Source organism: Osmia lignaria, unplaced genomic scaffold (genome assembly GCF_051020975.1).
Source record: "Osmia lignaria lignaria isolate PbOS001 unplaced genomic scaffold, iyOsmLign1 scaffold0016, whole genome shotgun sequence".
Taxonomy (NCBI): domain Eukaryota; kingdom Metazoa; phylum Arthropoda; class Insecta; order Hymenoptera; family Megachilidae; genus Osmia; species Osmia lignaria.
In genome coordinates this window covers 9,497,636-9,525,192 of record NW_027478168.1, presented here as the reverse complement: position 1 = coordinate 9,525,192, position 27,557 = coordinate 9,497,636, and positions in this window count along the sequence as shown.

The following is a 27,557-nucleotide window of genomic DNA, read 5'->3' as shown; positions in this document are numbered from 1 at the left end:
TTCCAGCTTAGCTGTGCAGAAGAAGAACAACAAGAAGAAGAAATATCTCGAAATATGTCCGTCAGGCCCCTTCCCTTGAGATAAATCTGCACATATCTCGGAAACGAAGCGAGCTATGGCAAAATGTTAAGAGACCTTTTTTGTAGAGAATTAAGTTTCCTACTTTTTATGTTCTATGATATTTTTTGATCAGATGCGTAGTTCTCGAGATATATCAAGATATTTAAAAGTTCCGAAGCCGCACCAACATAATAGAGATACAGAAACACCGTGGCCCCTTTCTTTGAGATAACTCTGCACTAGTGCGAGCCGCAAATGCCACTTCCAGCTTAGCTGTGCAGAAGAAGAACAACAAGAAGAAGGAATATCTCGAAATATGTCCGTCAGGCCCCTTCCCTTGAGATAAATCTGCAAATATCTCGGAAACCAAGCGAGCTATGGCAAAATGTTGAGAGACCTTTTTTGTAGAGAATTAAGTTTCCTACTTTTTATGTTCTATGATATTTTTTGATCAGATGCGTAGTTCTCGAGATATATCAAGATATTTAGAAGTTCCGAAGCCGCACCAACATAATAGAGATACAGAAACACCGTGGCCCCTTTCTTTGATATAACTCTGCACTATTGCGAGCTGCAAATGCCACTTCCAGCTTAGCTGTGCAGAAGAACAACAAGAAGAAGAAATATCTCGAAATATGTCCGTCAGGCCCCTTCCCTTGAGATAAATCTGCAAATATCTCGGAAACGAAGAGAGCTATGGCAAAATGTTAAGAGACCTTTTTTGTAGAGAATTAAGTTTCCTACTTTTTATGTTCTATGATATTTTTTGATCTGATGCGTAGTTCTCGAGATATATCAAGATATTTAAAAGTTCCGAAGCCGCACCAACATAATAGAGATACAGAAACACCGTGGCCCCTTTCTTTGAGATAACTCTGCACTATTGCGAGCTGTAAATGCCACTTCCAGCTTAGCTGTGCAGAAGAAGAACAACAAGAAGAAGAAATATCTCGAAATATGTCCGTCAGGCCCCTTCCATTGAGATATATCTGCAAATATCTCGGAAACGAAGCGAGCTATGGCAAAATGTTAAGAGACCTTTTTTGTAGAGAATTATGTTTCCTACAATTTATGTTCTATGATATTTTTTGACCAGAAGCGTAGTTTTCGAGATATATCGAGATATTTAAAAGTTCCGAAGCCGCACCAACATAATAGGGATACAGAAACACCGTGGCCCCTTTCTTTGAGATAACTCTGCACTAGTGCGAGCCGCAAATGCCACTTCCAGCTTAGCTGTGCAGAAGAAGAACAACAAGAAGAAGAAATATCTCGAAATATGTCCGTCAGGCCCCTTCCCTTGAGACATATCTGCAAATATCTCGGAAACGAAGCGAGCTATGGCAAAATGTTAAGAGACCTTTTTTGTAGAGAATTCTGTTTCCTACAATTTATGTTCTATGATATTTTTTGATCAGAAGCGTAGTTTTCGAGATATATCGAGATATTTAAAAGTTCCGAAGCCGCACCAACATAATAGAGATACAGAAACACCGTGGCCCCTTTCTTTGAGATAACTCTGCACTAGTGCGAGCCGCAAATGCCACTTCCAGCTTAGCTGTGCAGAAGAAGAACAACAAGAAGAAGAAATATCTCGAAATATGTCCGTCAGGCCCCTTCCCTTGAGATAAATCTGCACATATCTCGGAAACGAAGCGAGCTATGGCAAAATGTTAAGAGACCTTTTTTGTAGAGAATTAAGTTTCCTACTTTTTATGTTCTATGATATTTTTTGATCAGATGCGTAGTTCTCGAGATATATCAAGATATTTAAAAGTTCCGAAGCCGCACCAACATAATAGAGATACAGAAACACCGTGGCCCCTCTCTTTGAGATAACTCTGCACTCTTGCGAGCTGGAAATGCCACTTCCAGTTTAGCTGTGCAGAAGAAGGACAACAAGAAGAAGAAATATCTCGAAATATGTCCGTCAGGGCCCTTCCCTTGAGATAAATCTGCAAATATCTCGGAAACGAAGCGAGCTATGGCGAAACGTTAAGAGACCTTTTTTGTAGAGAATTAAGTTTCCTACTTTTTATGTTCTATGATATTTTTTGATCAGATGCGTAGTTCTCGAGATATATCAAGATATTTAAAAGTTCCGAAGCCGCACCAACATAATAGAGATACAGAAACACCGTGGCCCCTTTCTTTGAGATAACTCTGCACTATTGCGAGCTGTAAATGCCACTTCCAGCTTAGCTGTGCAGAAGAAGAACAACAAGAAGAAGAAATATCTCGAAATATGTCCGTCAGGCCCCTTCCCTTGAGATATATCTGCAAATATCTCGGAAACGAAGCAAGCTATGGCAAAATGTTAACAGACCTTTTTTGTAGAGAATTATGTTTCCCACAATTTATGTTCTATGATATTTTTTGATCAGAAGCGTAGTTTTCGAGATATATCGAGATATTTAAAAGTTCCGAAGCCGCACCAACATAATAGAGATACAGAAACACCGTGGCCCCTTTCTTTGAGATAACTCTGCACTAGTGCGAGCCGCAAATGCCACTTCCAGCTTAGCTGTGCAGAAGAAGAACAACAAGAAGAAGAAATATCTCGAAATATGTCCGTCAGGCCCCTTCCCTTGAGATAAATCTGCAAATATCTCGGAAACGAAGCGAGCTATGGCAAAATGTTAAGAGACCTTTTTTGTAGAGAATTAAGTTTCCTACTTTTTATGTTCTATGATATTTTTTGATCAGATGCGTAGTTCTCGAGATATATCAAGATATTTAAAAGTTCCGAAGCCGCACCAACATAATAGAGATACAGAAACACCGTGGCCCCTTTCTTTGAGATAACTCTGCACTATTGCGTGCTGTAAATGCCACTTCCAGCTTAGCTGTGCAGAAGAAGAACAACAAGAAGAAGAAATATCTCGAAATATGTCCGTCAGGCCCCTTCCCTTGAGATATATCTGCAAATATCTCGGAAACGAAGCAAGCTATGGCAAAATGTTAACAGAACTTTTTTGTAGAGAATTATGTTTCCTACAATTTATGTTCTATGATATTTTTTGATCAGAAGCGTAGTTTTCGAGATATATCGAGATATTTAAAAGTTCCGAAGCCGCACCAACATAATAGAGATACAGAAACACCGTGGCCCCTTTCTTTGAGATAACTCTGCACTATTGCGACCTGCAAATGCCACTTCCAGCTCAGCTGTGCAGAAGAAGAACAACAAGAAGAAGAAATATCTCGAAATATGTCCGTCAGGCCCCTTCCCTTGAGATAAATCTGCAAATATCTCGGAAACGAAGCGAGCTATGGCAAAATGTTGAGAGACCTTTTTTGTAGAGAATTAAGTTTCCTACTTTTTATGTTCTATGATATTTTTTGATCAGAAGCGTAGTTTTCGAGATATATCGAGATATTTAAAAGTTCCGAAGCCGCACCAACATAATAGGGATACAGAAACACCGTGGCCCCTTTCTTTGAGATAACTCTGCACTAGTGCGAGCCGCAAATGCCACTTCCAGCTTAGCTGTGTAGAAGAAGAACAACAAGAAGAAGAAATATCTCGAAATATGTCCGTCAGGCCCCTTCCCTTGAGATAAATCTGCAAATATCTCGGAAACGAAGCGAGCTATGGCAAAATGTTGAGAGACCTTTTTTGTAGAGAATTAAGTTTCCTACTTTTTATGTTCTATGATATTTTTTGATCAGATGCGTAGTTCTCGAGATATATCAAGATATTTAAAAGTTCCGAAGCCGCACCAACATAATAGAGATACAGAAACACCGTGGCCCCTTTCTTTGAGATAACTCTGCACTATTGCGAGCTGTAAATGCCACTTCCAGCTTAGCTGTGCAGAAGAAGAACAACAAGAAGAAGAAATATCTCGAAATATGTCCGTCAGGCCCCTTCCCTTGAGATATATCTGCAAATATCTCGGAAACGAAGCAAGCTATGGCAAAATGGTAACAGACCTTTTTTGTAGAGAATTATGTTTGCTACAATTTATGTTCTATGATATTTTTTGATCAGAAGCGTAGTTTTCGAGATATATCGAGATATTTAAAAGTTCCGAAGCCGCACCAACATAATAGAGATACAGAAACACCGTGGCCCCTTTCTTTGAGATAACTCTGCACTATTGCGACCTGCAAATGCCACTTCCAGCTCAGCTGTGCAGAAGAAGAACAACAAGAAGAAGAAATATCTCGAAATATGTCCGTCAGGCCCGTTCCCTTGAGATAAATCTGCAAATATCTCGGAAACGAAGCGAGCTATGGCAAAATGTTAAGAGACCTTTTTTGTAGAGAATTAAGTTTCCTACTTTTTATGTTCTATGATATTTTTTGATCAGATGCGTAGTTCTCGAGATATATCAAGATATTTAAAAGTTCCGAAGCCGCACCAACATAATAGAGATACAGAAACACCGTGGCCCCTTTCTTTGAGATAACTCTGCACTATTGCGAGCTGCAAATGCCACTTCCAGCTTAGCTGTGCAGAGGAAGAACAACAAGAAGAAGAAGTATATCGAAATATGTCCGTCAGGCCCGTTCCTTTGAGGTGAATCTGCAAATATCTCGGAAACGAAGCGAGCTATGGCAAAATGTTAAGAGACCGTTTTTGTAGAGAATTAAGTTTCCTACTTTTTATGTTCTATGATATTTTTTGATCAGATGCGTAGTTCTCGAGATATATCAAGATATTTAAAAGTTCCGAAGCCGCACCAACATAATAGAGATACAGAAACACCGTGGCCCCTTTCTTTGAGATAACTCTGCACTATTGCGAGCCGCAAATGCCACTTCCAGCTTAGCTGTGCAGAAGAAGAACAACAAGAAGAAGAAATATCTCGAAATATGTCCGTCAGGCCCCTTCCCTTGAGATAAATCTGCAAATATCTCGGAAACGAAGCGAGCTATGGCAAAATGTTGAGAGACCTTTTTTGTAGAGAATTAAGTTTCCTACTTTTTATGTTCTATGATATTTTTTGATCAGAAGCGTAGTTTTCGAGATATATCGAGATATTTAAAAGTTCCGAAGCCGCACCAACATAATAGGGATACAGAAACACCGTGGCCCCTTTCTTTGAGATAACTCTGCACTAGTGCGAGCCGCAAATGCCACTTCCAGCTTAGCTGTGTAGAAGAAGAACAACAAGAAGAAGAAATATCTCGAAATATGTCCGTCAGGCCCCTTCCCTTGAGATAAATCTGCAAATATCTCGGAAACGAAGCGAGCTATGGCAAAATGTTGAGAGACCTTTTTTGTAGAGAATTAAGTTTCCTACTTTTTATGTTCTATGATATTTTTTGATCAGATGTGTAGTTCTCGAGATATATCAAGATATTTAAAAGTTCCGAAGCCGCACCAACATAATAGAGATACAGAAACACCGTGGCCCCTTTCTTTGAGATAACTCTGCACTATTGCGAGCTGTAAATGCCACTTCCAGCTTAGCTGTGCAGAAGAAGAACAACAAGAAGAAGAAATATCTCGAAATATGTCCGTCAGGCCCCTTCCCTTGAGATATATCTGCAAATATCTCGGAAACGAAGCAAGCTATGGCAAAATGGTAACAGACCTTTTTTGTAGAGAATTATGTTTGCTACAATTTATGTTCTATGATATTTTTTGATCAGAAGCGTAGTTTTCGAGATATATCGAGATATTTAAAAGTTCCGAAGCCGCACCAACATAATAGAGATACAGAAACACCGTGGCCCCTTTCTTTGAGATAACTCTGCACTAGTGCGAGCTGTAAATGCCACTTCCAGCTTAGCTGTGCAGAAGAAGAACAACAAGAAGAAGAAATATCTCGAAATATGTCCGTCAGGCCCCTTCCCTTGAGATATATCTGCAAATATCTCGGAAACGAAGCAAGCTATGGCAAAATGGTAACAGACCTTTTTTGTAGAGAATTATGTTTGCTACAATTTATGTTCTATGATATTTTTTGATCAGAAGCGTAGTTTTCGAGATATATCGAGATATTTAAAAGTTCCGAAGCCGCACCAACATAATAGAGATACAGAAACACCGTGGCCCCTTTCTTTGAGATAACTCTGCACTATTGCGACCTGCAAATGCCACTTCCAGCTCAGCTGTGCAGAAGAAGAACAACAAGAAGAAGAAATATCTCGAAATATGTCCGTCAGGCCCGTTCCCTTGAGATAAATCTGCAAATATCTCGGAAACGAAGCGAGCTATGGCAAAATGTTAAGAGACCTTTTTTGTAGAGAATTAAGTTTCCTACTTTTTATGTTCTATGATATTTTTTGATCAGATGCGTAGTTCTCGAGATATATCAAGATATTTAAAAGTTCCGAAGCCGCACCAACATAATAGAGATACAGAAACACCGTGGCCCCTTTCTTTGAGATAACTCTGCACTATTGCGAGCTGCAAATGCCACTTCCAGCTTAGCTGTGCAGAGGAAGAACAACAAGAAGAAGAAGTATATCGAAATATGTCCGTCAGGCCCGTTCCTTTGAGGTGAATCTGCAAATATCTCGGAAACGAAGCGAGCTATGGCAAAATGTTAAGAGACCGTTTTTGTAGAGAATTAAGTTTCCTACTTTTTATGTTCTATGATATTTTTTGATCAGATGCGTAGTTCTCGAGATATATCAAGATATTTAAAAGTTCCGAAGCCGCACCAACATAATAGAGATACAGAAACACCGTGGCCCCTTTCTTTGAGATAACTCTGCACTATTGCGAGCCGCAAATGCCACTTCCAGCTTAGCTGTGCAGAAGAAGAACAACAAGAAGAAGAAATATCTCGAAATATGTCCGTCAGGCCCCTTCCCTTGAGATAAATCTGCAAATATCTCGGAAACGAAGCGAGCTATGGCAAAATGTTGAGAGACCTTTTTTGTAGAGAATTAAGTTTCCTACTTTTTATGTTCTATGATATTTTTTGATCAGAAGCGTAGTTTTCGAGATATATCGAGATATTTAAAAGTTCCGAAGCCGCACCAACATAATAGGGATACAGAAACACCGTGGCCCCTTTCTTTGAGATAACTCTGCACTAGTGCGAGCCGCAAATGCCACTTCCAGCTTAGCTGTGTAGAAGAAGAACAACAAGAAGAAGAAATATCTCGAAATATGTCCGTCAGGCCCCTTCCCTTGAGATAAATCTGCAAATATCTCGGAAACGAAGCGAGCTATGGCAAAATGTTGAGAGACCTTTTTTGTAGAGAATTAAGTTTCCTACTTTTTATGTTCTATGATATTTTTTGATCAGATGTGTAGTTCTCGAGATATATCAAGATATTTAAAAGTTCCGAAGCCGCACCAACATAATAGAGATACAGAAACACCGTGGCCCCTTTCTTTGAGATAACTCTGCACTATTGCGAGCTGTAAATGCCACTTCCAGCTTAGCTGTGCAGAAGAAGAACAACAAGAAGAAGAAATATCTCGAAATATGTCCGTCAGGCCCCTTCCCTTGAGATATATCTGCAAATATCTCGGAAACGAAGCAAGCTATGGCAAAATGGTAACAGACCTTTTTTGTAGAGAATTATGTTTGCTACAATTTATGTTCTATGATATTTTTTGATCAGAAGCGTAGTTTTCGAGATATATCGAGATATTTAAAAGTTCCGAAGCCGCACCAACATAATAGAGATACAGAAACACCGTGGCCCCTTTCTTTGAGATAACTCTGCACTAGTGCGAGCCGCAAATGCCACTTCCAGCTTAGCTGTGCAGAAGAAGAACAACAAGAAGAAGAAATATCTCGAAATATGTCCGTCAGGCCCCTTCCCTTGAGATAAATCTGCAAATATCTCGGAAACGAAGCGAGCTATGGCAAAATGTTAAGCGACCTTTTTTGTAGAGAATTAAGTTTCCTACTTTTTAAGTTCTATGATATTTTTTGATCAGATGCGTAGTTTTCGAGATATATCGAGATATTTAAAAGTTCCGAAGCCGCACCAACATAATAGGGATACAGAAACACCGTGGCCCCTTTCTTTGAGATAACTCTGCACTATTGCGACCTGCAAATGCCACTTCCAGCTCAGCTGTGCAGAAGAAGAACAGCAAGAAGAAGAAATATCTCGAAATATGTCCGTCAGGCCCCTTCCCTTGAGATAAATCTGCAAATATCTCGGAAACGAAGCGAGCTATGGCAAAATGTTAAGAGACCGTTTTTGTAGAGAATTAAGTTTCCTACTTTTTATGTTCTATGATATTTTTTGATCAGATGCGTAGTTCTCGAGATATATCAAGATATTTAAAAGTTCCGAAGCCGAACCAACATAATAGAGATACAGAAACACCGTGGCCCCTTTCTTTGAGATAACTCTGCACTATTGCGAGCCGCAAATGCCACTTCCAGCTTAGCTGTGCAGAAGAAGAACAACAAGAAGAAGAAATATCTCGAAATATGTCCGTCAGGCCCCTTCCCTTGAGATAAATCTGCAAATATCTCGGAAACGAAGCGAGCTATGGCAAAATGTTGAGAGACCTTTTTTGTAGAGAATTAAGTTTCCTACTTTTTATGTTCTATGATATTTTTTGATCAGAAGCGTAGTTTTCGAGATATATCGAGATATTTAAAAGTTCCGAAGCCGCACCAACATAATAGGGATACAGAAACACCGTGGCCCCTTTCTTTGAGATAACTCTGCACTAGTGCGAGCCGCAAATGCCACTTCCAGCTTAGCTGTGTAGAAGAAGAACAACAAGAAGAAGAAATATCTCGAAATATGTCCGTCAGGCCCCTTCCCTTGAGATAAATCTGCAAATATCTCGGAAACGAAGCGAGCTATGGCAAAATGTTGAGAGACCTTTTTTGTAGAGAATTAAGTTTCCTACTTTTTATGTTCTATGATATTTTTTGATCAGATGCGTAGTTCTCGAGATATATCAAGATATTTAAAAGTTCCGAAGCCGCACCAACATAATAGAGATACAGAAACACCGTGGCCCCTTTCTTTGAGATAACTCTGCACTATTGCGAGCTGTAAATGCCACTTCCAGCTTAGCTGTGCAGAAGAAGAACAACAAGAAGAAGAAATATCTCGAAATATGTCCGTCAGGCCCCTTCCCTTGAGATATATCTGCAAATATCTCGGAAACGAAGCAAGCTATGGCAAAATGGTAACAGACCTTTTTTGTAGAGAATTATGTTGGCTACAATTTATGTTCTATGATATTTTTTGATCAGAAGCGTAGTTTTCGAGATATATCGAGATATTTAAAAGTTCCGAAGCCGCACCAACATAATAGAGATACAGAAACACCGTGGCCCCTTTCTTTGAGATAACTCTGCACTAGTGCGAGCCGCGAATGCCACTTCCAGCTTAGCTGTGCAGAAGAAGAACAACAAGAAGAAGAAATATCTCGAAATATGTCCGTCAGGCCCCTTCCCTTGAGATAAATCTGCAAATATCTCGGAAACGAAGCGAGCTATGGCAAAATGTTAAGAGACCTTTTTTGTAGAGAATTAAGTTTCCTACTTTTTAAGTTCTATGATATTTTTTGATCAGATGCGTAGTTTTCGAGATATATCGAGATATTTAAAAGTTCCGAAGCCGCACCAACATAATAGGGATACAGAAACACCGTGGCCCCTTTCTTTGAGATAACTCTGCACTAGTGCGAGCCGCAAATGCCACTTCCAGCTTAGCTGTGCAGAAGAAGAACAACAAGAAGAAGAAATATCTCGAAATATGTCCGTCAGGCCAGTTCCTATGAGCTGAATCTGCAAATATCTCGGAAACGAAGCGAGCTATGACAAAATGTTTAGAGACCTTTTTTGTAGAGAATTAAGTTTCCTACTTTTTATGTAGTATGATATTTTTTGATCAGATGCGTAGTTCTCGAGATATATCAAGATATTTAAAAGTTCCGAAGCCGCACCAACATAATAGAGATACAGAAACACCGTGGCCCCTTTCTTTGAGATAACTCTGCACGATTGCGAGCTGGAAATGCCACTTCCAGTTTAGCTGTGCAGAAGAAGAACAACAAGAAGAAGAAATATCTCGAAATATGTCCATCAGGACCCTTCCCTTGAGATAAATCTGCAAATATCTCGGAAACGAAGCGAGCTATGGCAAAATGTTGAGAGACGTTTTTTGTAGAGAATTATGTTTCCTACAATTTATGTTCTATGATATTTTTTGATCAGAAGCGTAGTTTTCGAGATATATCGAGATATATAAAAGTTCCGAAGCCGCACCAACATAATAGAGATACAGAACCACCGTGGCCCCTTTCTTTGAGATAACTCTGCACTAGTGCAAGCGGCAAATGCCACTTCCAGCTTAGCTGTGCAGAAGAAGAACAACAAGAAGAAGAAATATCTCGAAATATGTCCGTCAGGCCAGTTCCTATGAGCTGAATCTGCAAATATCTCGGAAACGAAGCGAGCTATGACAAAATGTTTAGAGACCTTTTTTGTAGAGAATTAAGTTTCCTACTTTTTATGTAGTATGATATTTTTTGATCAGATGCGTAGTTCTCGAGATATATCAAGATATTTAAAAGTTCCGAAGCCGCACCAACATAATAGAGATACAGAAACACCGTGGCCCCTTTCTTTGAGATAACTCTGCACGATTGCGAGCTGGAAATGCCACTTCCAGTTTAGCTGTGCAGAAGAAGAACAACAAGAAGAAGAAATATCTCGAAATATGTCCATCAGGACCCTTCCCTTGAGATAAATCTGCAAATATCTCGGAAACGAAGCGAGCTATGGCAAAATGTTGAGAGACGTTTTTTGTAGAGAATTATGTTTCCTACAATTTATGTTCTATGATATTTTTTGATCAGAAGCGTAGTTTTCGAGATATATCGAGATATATAAAAGTTCCGAAGCCGCACCAACATAATAGAGATACAGAACCACCGTGGCCCCTTTCTTTGAGATAACTCTGCACTAGTGCAAGCGGCAAATGCCACTTCCAGCTTACCTGTGCAGAAGAAGAACAACAAGAAGAAGAAATATCTCGAAATATGTCCGTCAGGCCCCTTCCCTTGAGATAAATCTGCAAATATCTCGGAAACGAAGCGAGCTATGGCAAAATGTTAAGAGACCTTTTTTGTAGAGAATTAAGTTTCCTACTTTTTATGTTCTATGATATTTTTTGATCAGATGCGTAGTTCTCGAGATATATCAAGATATTTAAAAGTTCCGAAGCCGCACCAACATAATAGAGATACAGAAACACCGTGGCCCCTTTCTTTGAGATAACTCTGCACTATTGCGTGCTGTAAATGCCACTTCCAGCTTAGCTGTGCAGAAGAAGAACAACAAGAAGAAGAAATATCTCGAAATATGTCCGTCAGGCCCCTTCCCTTGAGATATATCTGCAAATATCTCGGAAACGAAGCAAGCTATGGCAAAATGTTAACAGACCTTTTTTGTAGAGAATTATGTTTCCTACAATTTATGTTCTATGATATTTTTTGATCAGAAGCGTAGTTTTCGAGATATATCGAGATATTTAAAAGTTCCGAAGCCGCACCAACATAATAGAGATACAGAACCACCGTGGCCCCTTTCTTTGAGATAACTCTGCACTAGTGCGAGCCGCAAATGCCACTTCCAGCTTAGCTGTGCAGAAGAAGAACAACAAGAAGAAGAAATATCTCGAAATATGTCCGTCAGGCCCCTTCCCTTGAGATATATCTGCAAATATCTCGGAAACGAAGCAAGCTATGGCAAAATGGTAACAGACCTTTTTTGTAGAGAATTATGTTGGCTACAATTTATGTTCTATGATATTTTTTGATCAGAAGCGTAGTTTTCGAGATATATCGAGATATTTAAAAGTTCCGAAGCCGCACCAACATAATAGAGATACAGAAACACCGTGGCCCCTTTCTTTGAGATAACTCTGCACTAGTGCGAGCCGCGAATGCCACTTCCAGCTTAGCTGTGCAGAAGAAGAACAACAAGAAGAAGAAATATCTCGAAATATGTCCGTCAGGCCCCTTCCCTTGAGATAAATCTGCAAATATCTCGGAAACGAAGCGAGCTATGGCAAAATGTTAAGAGACCTTTTTTGTAGAGAATTAAGTTTCCTACTTTTTAAGTTCTATGATATTTTTTGATCAGATGCGTAGTTTTCGAGATATATCGAGATATTTAAAAGTTCCGAAGCCGCACCAACATAATAGGGATACAGAAACACCGTGGCCCCTTTCTTTGAGATAACTCTGCACTAGTGCGAGCCGCAAATGCCACTTCCAGCTTAGCTGTGCAGAAGAAGAACAACAAGAAGAAGAAATATCTCGAAATATGTCCGTCAGGCCAGTTCCTATGAGCTGAATCTGCAAATATCTCGGAAACGAAGCGAGCTATGACAAAATGTTTAGAGACCTTTTTTGTAGAGAATTAAGTTTCCTACTTTTTATGTAGTATGATATTTTTTGATCAGATGCGTAGTTCTCGAGATATATCAAGATATTTAAAAGTTCCGAAGCCGCACCAACATAATAGAGATACAGAAACACCGTGGCCCCTTTCTTTGAGATAACTCTGCACGATTGCGAGCTGGAAATGCCACTTCCAGTTTAGCTGTGCAGAAGAAGAACAACAAGAAGAAGAAATATCTCGAAATATGTCCATCAGGACCCTTCCCTTGAGATAAATCTGCAAATATCTCGGAAACGAAGCGAGCTATGGCAAAATGTTGAGAGACGTTTTTTGTAGAGAATTATGTTTCCTACAATTTATGTTCTATGATATTTTTTGATCAGAAGCGTAGTTTTCGAGATATATCGAGATATATAAAAGTTCCGAAGCCGCACCAACATAATAGAGATACAGAACCACCGTGGCCCCTTTCTTTGAGATAACTCTGCACTAGTGCAAGCGGCAAATGCCACTTCCAGCTTAGCTGTGCAGAAGAAGAACAACAAGAAGAAGAAATATCTCGAAATATGTCCGTCAGGCCAGTTCCTATGAGCTGAATCTGCAAATATCTCGGAAACGAAGCGAGCTATGGCAAAATGTTAAGAGAGCTTTTTTGTAGAGAATTAAGTTTCCTACTTTTTATGTTCTATGATATTTTTTGATCAGATGCGTAGTTCTCGAGATATATCAAGATATTTAAAAGTTCCGAAGCCGCACCAACATAATAGAGATACAGAAACACCGTGGCCCCTTTCTTTGAGATAACTCTGCACTAGTGCGAGCCGCAAATGCCACTTCAAGCTTAGCTGTGCAGAAGAAGAACAACAAGAAGAAGAAATATCTCGAAATATGTCCGTCAGGCCCCTTCCCTTGAGATAAATCTGCAAATATCTCGGAAACGAAGCGAGCTATGGCAAAATGTTAAGAGACCTTTTTTGTAGAGAATTAAGTTTCCTACTTTTTATGTTCTATGATATTTTTTGATCAGATGCGTAGTTCTCGAGATATATTAAGAGATTTAAAAGTTCCGAAGCCGCACCAACATAATAGAGATACAGAAACACCGTGGCCCCTTTCTTTGAGATAACTCTGCACTATTGCGAGCTGCAAATTCCACTTCCAGCTTAGCTGTGCAGAGGAAGAACAACAAGAAGAAGAAATATCTCGAAATATGTCCGTCAGGCCAGTTCCTTTGAGCTGAATCAGCAAATATCTCGGAAACGAAGCGAGCTATGGCAAAATGTTAAGAGACGTTTTTTGTAGAGAATTATGTTTCCTACAATTTATGCTCTATGATATTTTTTGATCAGAAGCGTAGTTTTCGAGATATATCGAGATATTTAAAAGTTCCGAAGCCGCTCCAACATAATAGGGATACAGAAACACCGTGGCCCCTTTCTTTGAGATAACTCTGCACTAGTGCGAGCCGCAAATGCCACTTCCATCTTAGCTGTGCAGAAGAAGAACAACAAGAAGAAGAAATATCTCGAAATATGTCCGTCAGGCCCCTTCCCTTGAGATAAATCTGCAAATATCTCGGAAACGAAGCGAGCTATGGCAAAATGTTTAGAGACCTTTTTTGTAGAGAATTAAGTTTCCTACTTTTTAAGTTCTATGATATTTTTTGATCAGATGCGTAGTTTTCGAGATATATCGAGATATTTAAAAGTTCCGAAGCCGCACCAACATAATAGGGATACAGAAACACCGTGGCCCCTTTCTTTGAGATAACTCTGCACTATTGCGACCTGCAAATGCCACTTCCAGCTCAGCTGTGCAGAAGAAGAACAGCAAGAAGAAGAAATATCTCGAAATATGTCCGTCAGGCCCCTTCCCTTGAGATAAATCTGCAAATATCTCGGAAACGAAGCGAGCTATGGCAAAATGTTAAGAGACCGTTTTTGTAGAGAATTAAGTTTCCTACTTTTTATGTTCTATGATATTTTTTGATCAGATGCGTAGTTCTCGAGATATATCAAGATATTTAAAAGTTCCGAAGCCGAACCAACATAATAGAGATACAGAAACACCGTGGCCCCTTTCTTTGAGATAACTCTGCACTATTGCGAGCCGCAAATGCCACTTCCAGCTTAGCTGTGCAGAAGAAGAACAACAAGAAGAAGAAATATCTCGAAATATGTCCGTCAGGCCCCTTCCCTTGAGATAAATCTGCAAATATCTCGGAAACGAAGCGAGCTATGGCAAAATGTTGAGAGACCTTTTTTGTAGAGAATTAAGTTTCCTACTTTTTATGTTCTATGATATTTTTTGATCAGAAGCGTAGTTTTCGAGATATATCGAGATATTTAAAAGTTCCGAAGCCGCACCAACATAATAGGGATACAGAAACACCGTGGCCCCTTTCTTTGAGATAACTCTGCACTAGTGCGAGCCGCAAATGCCACTTCCAGCTTAGCTGTGTAGAAGAAGAACAACAAGAAGAAGAAATATCTCGAAATATGTCCGTCAGGCCCCTTCCCTTGAGATAAATCTGCAAATATCTCGGAAACGAAGCGAGCTATGGCAAAATGTTGAGAGACCTTTTTTGTAGAGAATTAAGTTTCCTACTTTTTATGTTCTATGATATTTTTTGATCAGATGCGTAGTTCTCGAGATATATCAAGATATTTAAAAGTTCCGAAGCCGCACCAACATAATAGAGATACAGAAACACCGTGGCCCCTTTCTTTGAGATAACTCTGCACTATTGCGAGCTGTAAATGCCACTTCCAGCTTAGCTGTGCAGAAGAAGAACAACAAGAAGAAGAAATATCTCGAAATATGTCCGTCAGGCCCCTTCCCTTGAGATATATCTGCAAATATCTCGGAAACGAAGCAAGCTATGGCAAAATGGTAACAGACCTTTTTTGTAGAGAATTATGTTGGCTACAATTTATGTTCTATGATATTTTTTGATCAGAAGCGTAGTTTTCGAGATATATCGAGATATTTAAAAGTTCCGAAGCCGCACCAACATAATAGAGATACAGAAACACCGTGGCCCCTTTCTTTGAGATAACTCTGCACTAGTGCGAGCCGCGAATGCCACTTCCAGCTTAGCTGTGCAGAAGAAGAACAACAAGAAGAAGAAATATCTCGAAATATGTCCGTCAGGCCCCTTCCCTTGAGATAAATCTGCAAATATCTCGGAAACGAAGCGAGCTATGGCAAAATGTTAAGAGACCTTTTTTGTAGAGAATTAAGTTTCCTACTTTTTAAGTTCTATGATATTTTTTGATCAGATGCGTAGTTTTCGAGATATATCGAGATATTTAAAAGTTCCGAAGCCGCACCAACATAATAGGGATACAGAAACACCGTGGCCCCTTTCTTTGAGATAACTCTGCACTAGTGCGAGCCGCAAATGCCACTTCCAGCTTAGCTGTGCAGAAGAAGAACAACAAGAAGAAGAAATATCTCGAAATATGTCCGTCAGGCCAGTTCCTATGAGCTGAATCTGCAAATATCTCGGAAACGAAGCGAGCTATGACAAAATGTTTAGAGACCTTTTTTGTAGAGAATTAAGTTTCCTACTTTTTATGTAGTATGATATTTTTTGATCAGATGCGTAGTTCTCGAGATATATCAAGATATTTAAAAGTTCCGAAGCCGCACCAACATAATAGAGATACAGAAACACCGTGGCCCCTTTCTTTGAGATAACTCTGCACGATTGCGAGCTGGAAATGCCACTTCCAGTTTAGCTGTGCAGAAGAAGAACAACAAGAAGAAGAAATATCTCGAAATATGTCCATCAGGACCCTTCCCTTGAGATAAATCTGCAAATATCTCGGAAACGAAGCGAGCTATGGCAAAATGTTGAGAGACGTTTTTTGTAGAGAATTATGTTTCCTACAATTTATGTTCTATGATATTTTTTGATCAGAAGCGTAGTTTTCGAGATATATCGAGATATATAAAAGTTCCGAAGCCGCACCAACATAATAGAGATACAGAACCACCGTGGCCCCTTTCTTTGAGATAACTCTGCACTAGTGCAAGCGGCAAATGCCACTTCCAGCTTACCTGTGCAGAAGAAGAACAACAAGAAGAAGAAATATCTCGAAATATGTCCGTCAGGCCCCTTCCCTTGAGATAAATCTGCAAATATCTCGGAAACGAAGCGAGCTATGGCAAAATGTTAAGAGACCTTTTTTGTAGAGAATTAAGTTTCCTACTTTTTATGTTCTATGATATTTTTTGATCAGATGCGTAGTTCTCGAGATATATCAAGATATTTAAAAGTTCCGAAGCCGCACCAACATAATAGAGATACAGAAACACCGTGGCCCCTTTCTTTGAGATAACTCTGCACTATTGCGTGCTGTAAATGCCACTTCCAGCTTAGCTGTGCAGAAGAAGAACAACAAGAAGAAGAAATATCTCGAAATATGTCCGTCAGGCCCCTTCCCTTGAGATATATCTGCAAATATCTCGGAAACGAAGCAAGCTATGGCAAAATGTTAACAGACCTTTTTTGTAGAGAATTATGTTTCCTACAATTTATGTTCTATGATATTTTTTGATCAGAAGCGTAGTTTTCGAGATATATCGAGATATTTAAAAGTTCCGAAGCCGCACCAACATAATAGAGATACAGAACCACCGTGGCCCCTTTCTTTGAGATAACTCTGCACTAGTGCGAGCCGCAAATGCCACTTCCAGCTTAGCTGTGCAGAAGAAGAACAACAAGAAGAAGAAATATCTCGAAATATGTCCGTCAGGCCCCTTCCCTTGAGATAAATCTGCAAATATCTCGGAAACGAAGCGAGCTATGGCAAAATGTTAAGAGACCTTTTTTGTAGAGAATTATGTTTCCTACAATTTATTTTCTATGATATTTTTTGATCAGAAGCGTAGTTTTCGAGATATATCGAGATATTTAAAAGTTCCGAAGCCGCACCAACATAATAGAGATACAGAAACACCGTGGCCCCTTTCTTTGAGATAACTCTGCACTAGTGCGAGCCGCAAATGCCACTTCCAGCTTAGCTGTGCAGAAGAAGAACAACAAGAAGAAGAAATATCTCGAAATATGTCCGTCAGGCCCCTTCCCTTGAGATAAATATGCAAATATCTCGGAAACGAAGCGAGCTATGGCAAAATGTTAAGCGACCTTTTTTGTAGAGAATTAAGTTTCCTACTTTTTATGTTCTATGATATTTTTTGATCAGATGCGTAGTTCTCGAGATATATCAAGATATTTAAAAGTTCCCAAGCCCCACCAACATAATAGAGATACAGAAACACCGTGGCCCCTTTCTTTGAGATAACTCTGCACTATTGCGAGCTGCAAATGCCACTTCCAGCTTAGCTGTGCAGAGGAAGAACAACAAGAAGAAGAAATATCTCGAAATATGTCCGTCAGGCCAGTTCCTTTGAGCTGAATCTGCAAATATCTCGGAAACGAAGCGAGCTATGGCAAAATGTTAAGAGACGTTTTTTGTAGAGAATTATGTTTCCTACAATTTATGTTCTATGATATTTTTTGATCAGAAGCGTAGTTTTCGAGATATATCGAGATACTTAAAAGTTCCGAAGCCGCACCAACATAATAGAGATACAGAAACACCGTGGCCCCTTTCTTTGAGATAACTCTGCACTATTGCGACCTGCAAATGCCACTTCCAGCTTAGCTGTGCAGAAGAGGAACAACAAGAAGAAGAAATATCTCGAAATATGTCCGTCAGGCCCCTTCCCTTGAGATAAATGTGCAAATATCTCGGAAACGAAGCGAGCTATGGCAAAATGTTAAGAGACCTTTTTTGTAGAGAATCAAGTTTCCTACTTTTTATCTTCTATGATATTTTTTGATCAGATGCGTAGTTCTCGAGATATATCAAGAGATTTAAAAGTTCCGAAGCCGCACCAACATAATAGAGATACAGAAACACCGTGGCCCCTTTCTTTGAGATAACTCTGCACTATTGCGAGCTGGAAATGCCACTTCCAGTTTAGCTGTGCAGAAGAAGAACAACAAGAAGAAGAAATATCTCGAAATATGTCCGTCAGGCCCCTTCCCTTGAGATAAATCTGCAAATATCTCGGAAACGAAGCGAGCTATGGCAAAATGTTAAGAGAGCTTTTTTGTAGAGAATTAAGTTTCCTACTTTTTATGTTCTATGATATTTTTTGATCAGATGCGTAGTTCTCGAGATATATCAAGATATTTAAAAGTTCCGAAGCCGCACCAACATAATAGAGATACAGAAACACCGTGGCCCCTTTCTTTGAGATAACTCTGCACTAGTGCGAGCCGCAAATGCCACTTCAAGCTTAGCTGTGCAGAAGAAGAACAACAAGAAGAAGAAATATCTCGAAATATGTCCGTCAGGCCCCTTCCCTTGAGATAAATCTGCAAATATCTCGGAAACGAAGCGAGCTATGGCAAAATGTTAAGAGACCTTTTTTGTAGAGAATTAAGTTTCCTACTTTTTATGTTCTATGATATTTTTTGATCAGATGCGTAGTTCTCGAGATATATTAAGAGATTTAAAAGTTCCGAAGCCGCACCAACATAATAGAGATACAGAAACACCGTGGCCCCTTTCTTTGAGATAACTCTGCACTATTGCGAGCTGCAAATTCCACTTCCAGCTTAGCTGTGCAGAGGAAGAACAACAAGAAGAAGAAATATCTCGAAATATGTCCGTCAGGCCAGTTCCTTTGAGCTGAATCAGCAAATATCTCGGAAACGAAGCGAGCTATGGCAAAATGTTAAGAGACGTTTTTTGTAGAGAATTATGTTTCCTACAATTTATGCTCTATGATATTTTTTGATCAGAAGCGTAGTTTTCGAGATATATCGAGATATTTAAAAGTTCCGAAGCCGCTCCAACATAATAGGGATACAGAAACACCGTGGCCCCTTTCTTTGAGATAACTCTGCACTAGTGCGAGCCGCAAATGCCACTTCCATCTTAGCTGTGCAGAAGAAGAACAACAAGAAGAAGAAATATCTCGAAATATGTCCGTCAGGCCCCTTCCCTTGAGATAAATCTGCAAATATCTCGGAAACGAAGCGAGCTATGGCAAAATGTTTAGAGACCTTTTTTGTAGATAATTAAGTTTCCTACTTTTTATGTTCTAGGATATTTTTTGATCAGATGCGTAGTTCTCGAGATATATCAAGAGATTTAAAAGTTCCGAAGCCGCACCAACATAATAGAGATACAGAAACACCGTGGCCCCTTTCTTTGAGATAACTCTGCACTATTGCGAGCTGCAAATTCCACTTCCAGCTTAGCTGTGCAGAGGAAGAACAACAAGAAGAAGAAATATCTCGAAATATGTCCGTCAGGCCAGTTCCTTTGAGCTGAATCAGCAAATATCTCGGAAACGAAGCGAGCTATGGCAAAATGTTAAGAGACGTTTTTTGTAGAGAATTATGTTTCCTACAATTTATGTTCTATGATATTTTTTGATCAGAAGCGTAGTTTTCGAGATATATCGAGATATTTAAAAGTTCCGAAGCCGCACCAACATAATAGGGATACAGAAACACCGTGGCCCCTTTCTTTGAGATAACTCTGCACTAGTGCGAGCCGCAAATGCCACTTCCAGCTTAGCTGTGCAGAAGAAGAACAACAAGAAGAGGAAATATCTCGAAATATGTCCGTCAGGCCCCTTCCCTTGAGATAAATCTGCAAATATCTCGGAAACGAAGCGAGCTATGGCAAAATGTTAAGAGACCTCTTTTGTAGAGAATTAAGTTTCCTACTTTTTATGTTCTATGATATTTTTTGATCAGATGCGTAGTTCTCGAGATATATCAAGATATTTAAAAGTTCCGAAGCCGCACCAACATAATAGAGATACAGAAACACCGTGGCCCCTTTCTTTGAGATAACTCTGCACTAGTGCGAGCCGCAAATGCCACTTCCAGCTTAGCTGTGCAGAAGAAGAACAACAAGAAGAAGAAATATCTCGAAATATGTCCGTCAGGCCCCTTCCCTTGAGATAAATCTGCAAATATCTCGGAAACGAAGCGAGCTACGGCAAAATGTTAAGAGACCTTTTTTGTAGAGAATTAAGTTTCCTACTTTTCATGTTCTATGATATTTTTTGATCAGATGCGTAGTTCTCGAGATATATCAAGAGATTTAAAAGTTCCGAAGCCGCACCAACATAATAGAGATACAGAAACACCGTGGCCCCTTTCTTTGAGATAACTCTGCACTATTGCGAGCTGCAAATTCCACTTCCAGCTTAGCTGTGCAGAGGAAGAACAACAAGAAGAAGAAATATCTCGAAATATGTCCGTCAGGCCAGTTCCTTTGAGCTGAATCGGCAAATATCTCGGAAACGAAGCGAGCTATGGCAAAATGTTAAGAGACGTTTTTTGTAGAGAATTATGTTTCCTACAATTTATGTTCTATGATATTTTTTGATCAGAAGCGTAGTTTTCGAGATATATCGAGATATTTAAAAGTTCCGAAGCCGCACCAACATAATAGGGATACAGAAACACCGTGGCCCCTCTCTTTGAGATAACTCTGCACTATTGCGAGCTGGAAATGCCACTTCCAGTTTAGCTGTGCACAAGAAGAACAACAAGAAGAAGAAATATCTCGAAATATGTCCGTTAGGCCCCTTCCCTTGAGATAAATCTGCAAATATCTCGGAAACGAAGCGAGCTATGGCAAAATGTTAAGAGACCTCTTTTGTAGAGAATTAAGTTCCCTACTTTTTATGTTCTATGATATTTTTTGATCAGATGCGTAGTTCTCGAGATATATCAAGATATTTAAAAGTTCCGAAGCCGCACCAACATAATAGAGATACAGAAACACCGTGGCCCCTTTCTTTGAGATAACTCTGCACTATTGCGAGCTGCAAATTCCACTTCCAGCTTAGCTGTGCAGAGGAAGAACAACAAGAAGAAGAAATATCTCGAAATATGTCCGTCAGGCCAGTTCCTTTGAGCTGAATCGGCAAATATCTCGGAAACGAAGCGAGCTATGGCAAAATGTTAAGAGACGTTTTTTGTAGAGAATTATGTTTCCTACAATTTATGTTCTATGATATTTTTTGATCAGAAGCGTAGTTTTCGAGATATATCGAGATATTTAAAAGTTCCGAAGCCGCACCAACATAATAGGGATACAGAAACACCGTGGCCCCTCTCTTTGAGATAACTCTGCACTATTGCGAGCTGGAAATGCCACTTCCAGTTTAGCTGTGCACAAGAAGAACAACAAGAAGAAGAAATATCTCGAAATATGTCCGTTAGGCCCCTTCCCTTGAGATAAATCTGCAAATATCTCGGAAACGAAGCGAGCTATGGCAAAATGTTAAGAGACCTCTTTTGTAGAGAATTAAGTTCCCTACTTTTTATGTTCTATGATATTTTTTGATCAGATGCGTAGTTCTCGAGATATATCAAGATATTTAAAAGTTCCGAAGCCGCACCAACATAATAGAGATACAGAAACACCGTGGCCCCTTTCTTTGAGATAACTCTGCACTATTGCGAGCTGTAAATGCCACTTCCAGCTTAGCTGTGCAGAAGAAGAACAACAAGAAGAAGAAATATCTCGAAATATGTCCGTCAGGCCCCTTCCCTTGAGATATATCTGCAAATATCTCGGAAACGAAGCGAGCTATGGCAAAATGTTAAGCGACCTTTTTTGTAGAGAATTATGTTTCCTACAATTTATGTTCTATGATATTTTTTGATCAGAAGCGTAGTTTTCGATATATATCGAGATATTCAAAAGTTCCGAAGCCGCACCAACATAATAGAGATACAGAAACACCGTGGCCCCTTTCGTTGAGATAACTCTGCACTAGTGCGAGCCGCAAATGCCACTTCCAGCTTAGCTGTGCAGAAGAAGAACAACAAGAAAAAGAAATATCTCGAAATATGTCCGTCAGGCCCCTTCCCTTGAGATAAATCTGCAAATATCTCGGAAACGAAGCGAGCTATGGCCAATTGTTAAGAGACCTTTTTTGTAGAGAATTAAGTTTCCTACTTTTTATGTTCTATGATATTTTTTGATCAGATGCGTAGTTCTCGAGATATATCAAGATATTTAAAAGTTCCGAAGCCGCACCAACATAATAGAGATACAGAAACACCGTGGCCCCTTTCTTTGAGATAACTCTGCACTATTGCGTGCTGTAAATGCCACTTCCAGCTTAGCTGTGCAGAAGAAGAACAACAAGAAGAAGAAATATCTCGAAATATGTCCGTCAGGCCCCTTCCCTTGAGATATATCTGCAAATATCTCGGAAACGAAGCTAGCTATGGCAAAATGTTGAGAGACCTTTTTTGTAGAGAATTATGTTTCCTACAATTTATGTTCTACGATATTTTTTGATCAGAAGCGTAGTTTTCGAGATATATCGAGATATTTAAAAGTTCCGAAGCCGCACCAACATAATAGAGATACAGAAACACCGTGGCCCCTTTCGTTGAGATAACTCTGCACTAGTGCGAGCCGCAAATGCCACTTCCAGCTTAGCTGTGCAGAGGAAGAACAACAAGAAAAAAGAAATATCTCGAAATATATCCGTCAGGCCAGTTCCTTTGCGCTGAATCTGCAAATATCTCGGAAACGAAGCGAGCTATGGCAAAATGTTAAGAGGCCTTTTTTGTAGAGAATTAAGTTTCCTACTTTTTATGTTCTATGATATTTTTTGATCAGATGCGTAGTTCTCGAGATATATCAAGATATTTAAAAGTTCCGAAGCCGCACCAACATAATAGAGATACAGAAACACCGTGGCCCCTTTCTTTGAGATAACTCTGCACTATTGCGAGCTGTAAATGCCACTTCCAGCTTAGCTGTGCAGAAGAAGAACAACAAGAAGAAGAAATATCTCGAAATATGTCCGTCAGGCCCCTTCCCTAGAGATATATCTGCAAATACCTCGGAAACGAAGCGAGCTATGGCAAAATGTTAAGAGACCTTTTTTGTAGAGAATTATGTTTCCTTCAGTTTATGTTCTATGGTATTTTTTGATCAGAAGCGTAGTTTTCGAGATATATCGAGATATTTAAAAGTTCCGAAGCCGCACCAACATAATAGAGATACAGAAACACCGTGGCCCCTTTCGTTGAGATAACTCTGCACTAGTGCGAGCCGCAAATGCCACTTCCAGCTTAGCTGTGCAGAAGAAGAACAACAAGAAGAAGAAATATCTCGAAATATGTCCGTCAGGCCCCTTCCCTTGAGATATATCTGCAAATATCTCGGAAACGAAGCGAGCTATGGCAAAATGTTAAGAGACCTTTTTTGTAGAGAATTAAGTTTCCTACTTTTTATGTTCTATGATATTTTTTGATCAGATGCGTAGTTCTCGAGATATATCAAGATATTTAAAAGTTCCGAAGCCGCACCAACATAATAGAGATACAGAAACACCGTGGCCCCTTTCTTTGAGATAACTCTGCACTATTGCGAGCTGCAAATGCCACTTCCAGCTTAGCTGTGCAGAGGAAGAACAACAAGAAGAAGAAATATCTCGAAATATGTCCGTCAGGCCAGTTCCTTTGAGCTGAATCGGCAAATATCTCGGAAACGAAGCGAGCTATGGCAAAATGTTAAGAGACGTTTTTTGTAGAGAATTATGTTTCCTACAATTTATGTTCTATGATATTTTTTGATCAGAAGCGTAGTTTTCGAGATATATCGAGATATTTAAAAGTTCCGAAGCCGCACCAACATAATAGGGATACAGAAACACCGTGGCCCCTTTCTTTGAGATAACTCTGCACTATTGCGAGCTGCAAATGCCACTTCCAGCTTAGCTGTGCAGAGGAAGAACAACAAGAAGAAGAAATATCTCGAAATATGTCCGTCAGGCCAGTTCCTTTGAGCTGAATCTGCAAATATCTCGGAAACGAAGCGAGCTATGGCAAAATGTTAAGAGGCCTTTTTTGTAGAGAATTAAGTTTCCTACTTTTTATGTTCTATGATATTTTTTGATCAGATGCGTAGTTCTCGAGATATATCAAGATATTTAAAAGTTCCGAAGCCGCACCAACATAATAGAGATACAGAAACAACGTGGCCCCTTTCTTTGAGATAACTCTGCACTATTGCGAGCTGCAAATGCCACTTCCAGCTTAGCTGTGCAGAGGAAGAACAACAAGAAGAAGAAATATCTCGAAGTATGTCCGTCAGGCCAGTTCCTTTGAGCTGAATCGGCAAATATCTCGGAAACGAAGCGAGCTATGGCAAAATCTTAAGAGACGTTTTTTGTAGAGAATTATGTTTCCTACAATTTATGTTCTATGATATTTTTTGATCAGAAGCGTAGTTTTCGAGATATATCGAGATATTTAAAAGTTCCGAAGCCGCACCAACATAATAGGGATACAGAAATACCGTGGCCCCTTTCTTTGAGATAACTCTGCACTAGTGCGAGCCGCAAATGCCACTTCCAGCTTAGCTGTGCAGAAGAAGAACAACAAGAAGAAGAAATATCTCGAAATATGTCCGTCAGGCCCCTTCCCTTGAGATAAATCTGCAAATATCTCGGAAACGAAGCGAGCTATGGCAAAATGTTAAGAGACCTTTTTTGTAGAGAATTAAGTTTCCTACTTTTTATCTTCTATGATATTTTTTGATCAGATGCGTAGTTCTCGAGATATATCAAGATATTTAAAAGTTCCGAAGCCGCACCAACATAATAGAGATACAGAAACACCGTGGCCCCTCTCTTTGAGATAACTCTGCGCTATTGCGAGCTGGAAATGCCACTTCCAGTTTAGCTGTGCAGAAGAAGAACAACAAGAAGAAGAAATATCTCGAAATATGTCCGTTAGGCCCCTTCCCTTGAGATAAATCTGCAAATATCTCGGAAACTAAGCGAGCTATGGCAAAATGTTAAGAGACCTCTTTTGTAGAGAATTAAGTTTCCTACTTTTTATGTTCTATGATATTTTTTGATCAGATGCGTAGTTCTCGAGATATATCAAGATATTTAAAAGTTCCGAAGCCGCACCAACATAATAGAGATACAGAAACACCGTGGCCCCTTTCTTTGAGATAACTCTGCACTATTGCCAGCTGTAAATGCCACTTCCAGCTTAGCTGTGCAGAAGAAGAACAACAAGAAGAAGAAATATCTCGAAATATGTCCGTCAGGCCCCTTCCCTTGAGATATATCTGCAAATATCTCGGAAACGAAGCGAGCTATGACAAAATGTTAAGAGACCTTTTTTGTAGAGAATTATGTTTCCTACAATTTATTTTCTATGATATTTTTTGATCAGATGCGTAGTTCTCGAGATATATCAAGATATTTAAAAGCTCCGAAGCCGCACCAACATAATAGAGATACAGAAACACCGTGGCCCCTTTCTTTGAGATAACTCTGCACTATTGCGAGCTGTAAATGCCACTTCCAGCTTAGCTGTGCAGAAGAAGAACAACAAGAAGAAGAAATATCTCGAAATATGTCCGTCAGGCCCCTTCCCTTGAGATAAATCTGCAAATATCTCGGAAACGAAGAGAGCTATGGCAAAATGTTAAGAGACCTTTTTTGTAGAGAATTAAGTTTCCTACTTTTTATGTTCTATGATATTTTTTGATCAGATGCGTAGTTCTCGAGATATATCAAGATATTTAAAAGTTCCGAAGCCGCACCAACATAATAGAGATACAGAAACACCGTGGCCCCTTTCTTTGAGATAACTCTGCACTATTGCGAGCTGTAAATGCCACTTCCAGCTTAGCTGTGCAGAAGAAGAACAACAAGAAGAAGAAATATCTCGAAATATGTCCGTCAGGCCCCTTCCCTTGAGATATATCTGCAAATATCTCGGAAACGAAGCGAGCTATGACAAAATGTTAAGAGACCTTTTTTGTAGAGAATTATGTTTCCTACAATTTATGTTCTATGATATTTTTTGATCAGATGCGTAGTTCTCGAGATATATCAAGATATTTAAAAGCTCCGAAGCCGCACCAACATAATAGAGATACAGAAACACCGTGGCCCCTTTCTTTGAGATAACTCTGCACTATTGCGAGCTGTAAATGCCACTTCCAGCTTAGCTGTGCAGAAGAAGAACAACAAGAAGAAGAAATATCTCGAAATATGTCCGTCAGGCCCCTTCCCTTGAGATAAATCTGCAAATATCTTGGAAAAGAAGAGAGCTATGGCAAAATGTTAAGAGACCTTTTTTGTAGAGAATTAAGTTTCCTACTTTTTATGTTCTATGATATTTTTTGATCAGATGCGTAGTTCTCGAGATATATCAAGATATTTAAAAGTTCCGAAGCCGCACCAACATAATAGAGATACAGAAACACCGTGGCCCCTTTCTTTGAGATAACTCTGCACTATTGCGAGCTGTAAATGCCACTTCCAGCTTAGCTGTGCAGAAGAAGAACAACAAGAAGAAGAAATATCTCGAAATATGTCCGTCAGGCCCCTTCCCTTGAGATATATCTGCAAATATCTCGGAAACCAAGCGAGCTATGGCAAAATGTTAAGAGACCTTTTTTGTAGAGAATTATGTTTCCTACAATTTATGTTCTATGATATTTTTTGATCAGAAGCGTAGTTTTCGAGATATATCGAGATATTTAAAAGTTCCGAAGCCGCACCAACATAATAGAGATACAGAAACACCGTGGCCCCTTTCTTTGAGATAACTCTGCACTAGTGCGAGCCGCAAATGCCACTTCCAGCTTAGCTGTGCAGAAGAAGAACAACAAGAAGAAGAAATATCTCGAAATATGTCCGTCAGGCCCCTTCCCTTGAGATAAATCTGCAAATATCTCGGAAACGAAGCGAGCTATGGCAAAATGTTAAGAGACCTTTTTTGTACAGAATTAAGTTTCCTACTTTTTATGTTCTATGATATTTTTTGATCAGATGCGTAGCTCTCGAGATATATCAAGATATTTAAAAGTTTCGAAGCCGCACCAACATAATAGAGATACAGAAACACCGTGGCCCCTTTCTTTGAGATAACTCTGCACTATTGCGAGCTGCAAATGCCACTTCCAGCTTAGCTGTGCAGAGGAAGAACAACAAGAAGAAGAAATATCTCGAAATATGTCCGTCAGGCCAGTTCCTTTGAGCTGAATCGGCAAATATCTCGGAAACGAAGCGAGCTATGGCAAAATGTTAAGAGACGTTTTTTGTAGAGAATTATGTTTCCTACAATTTATGTTCTATGATATTTTTTGA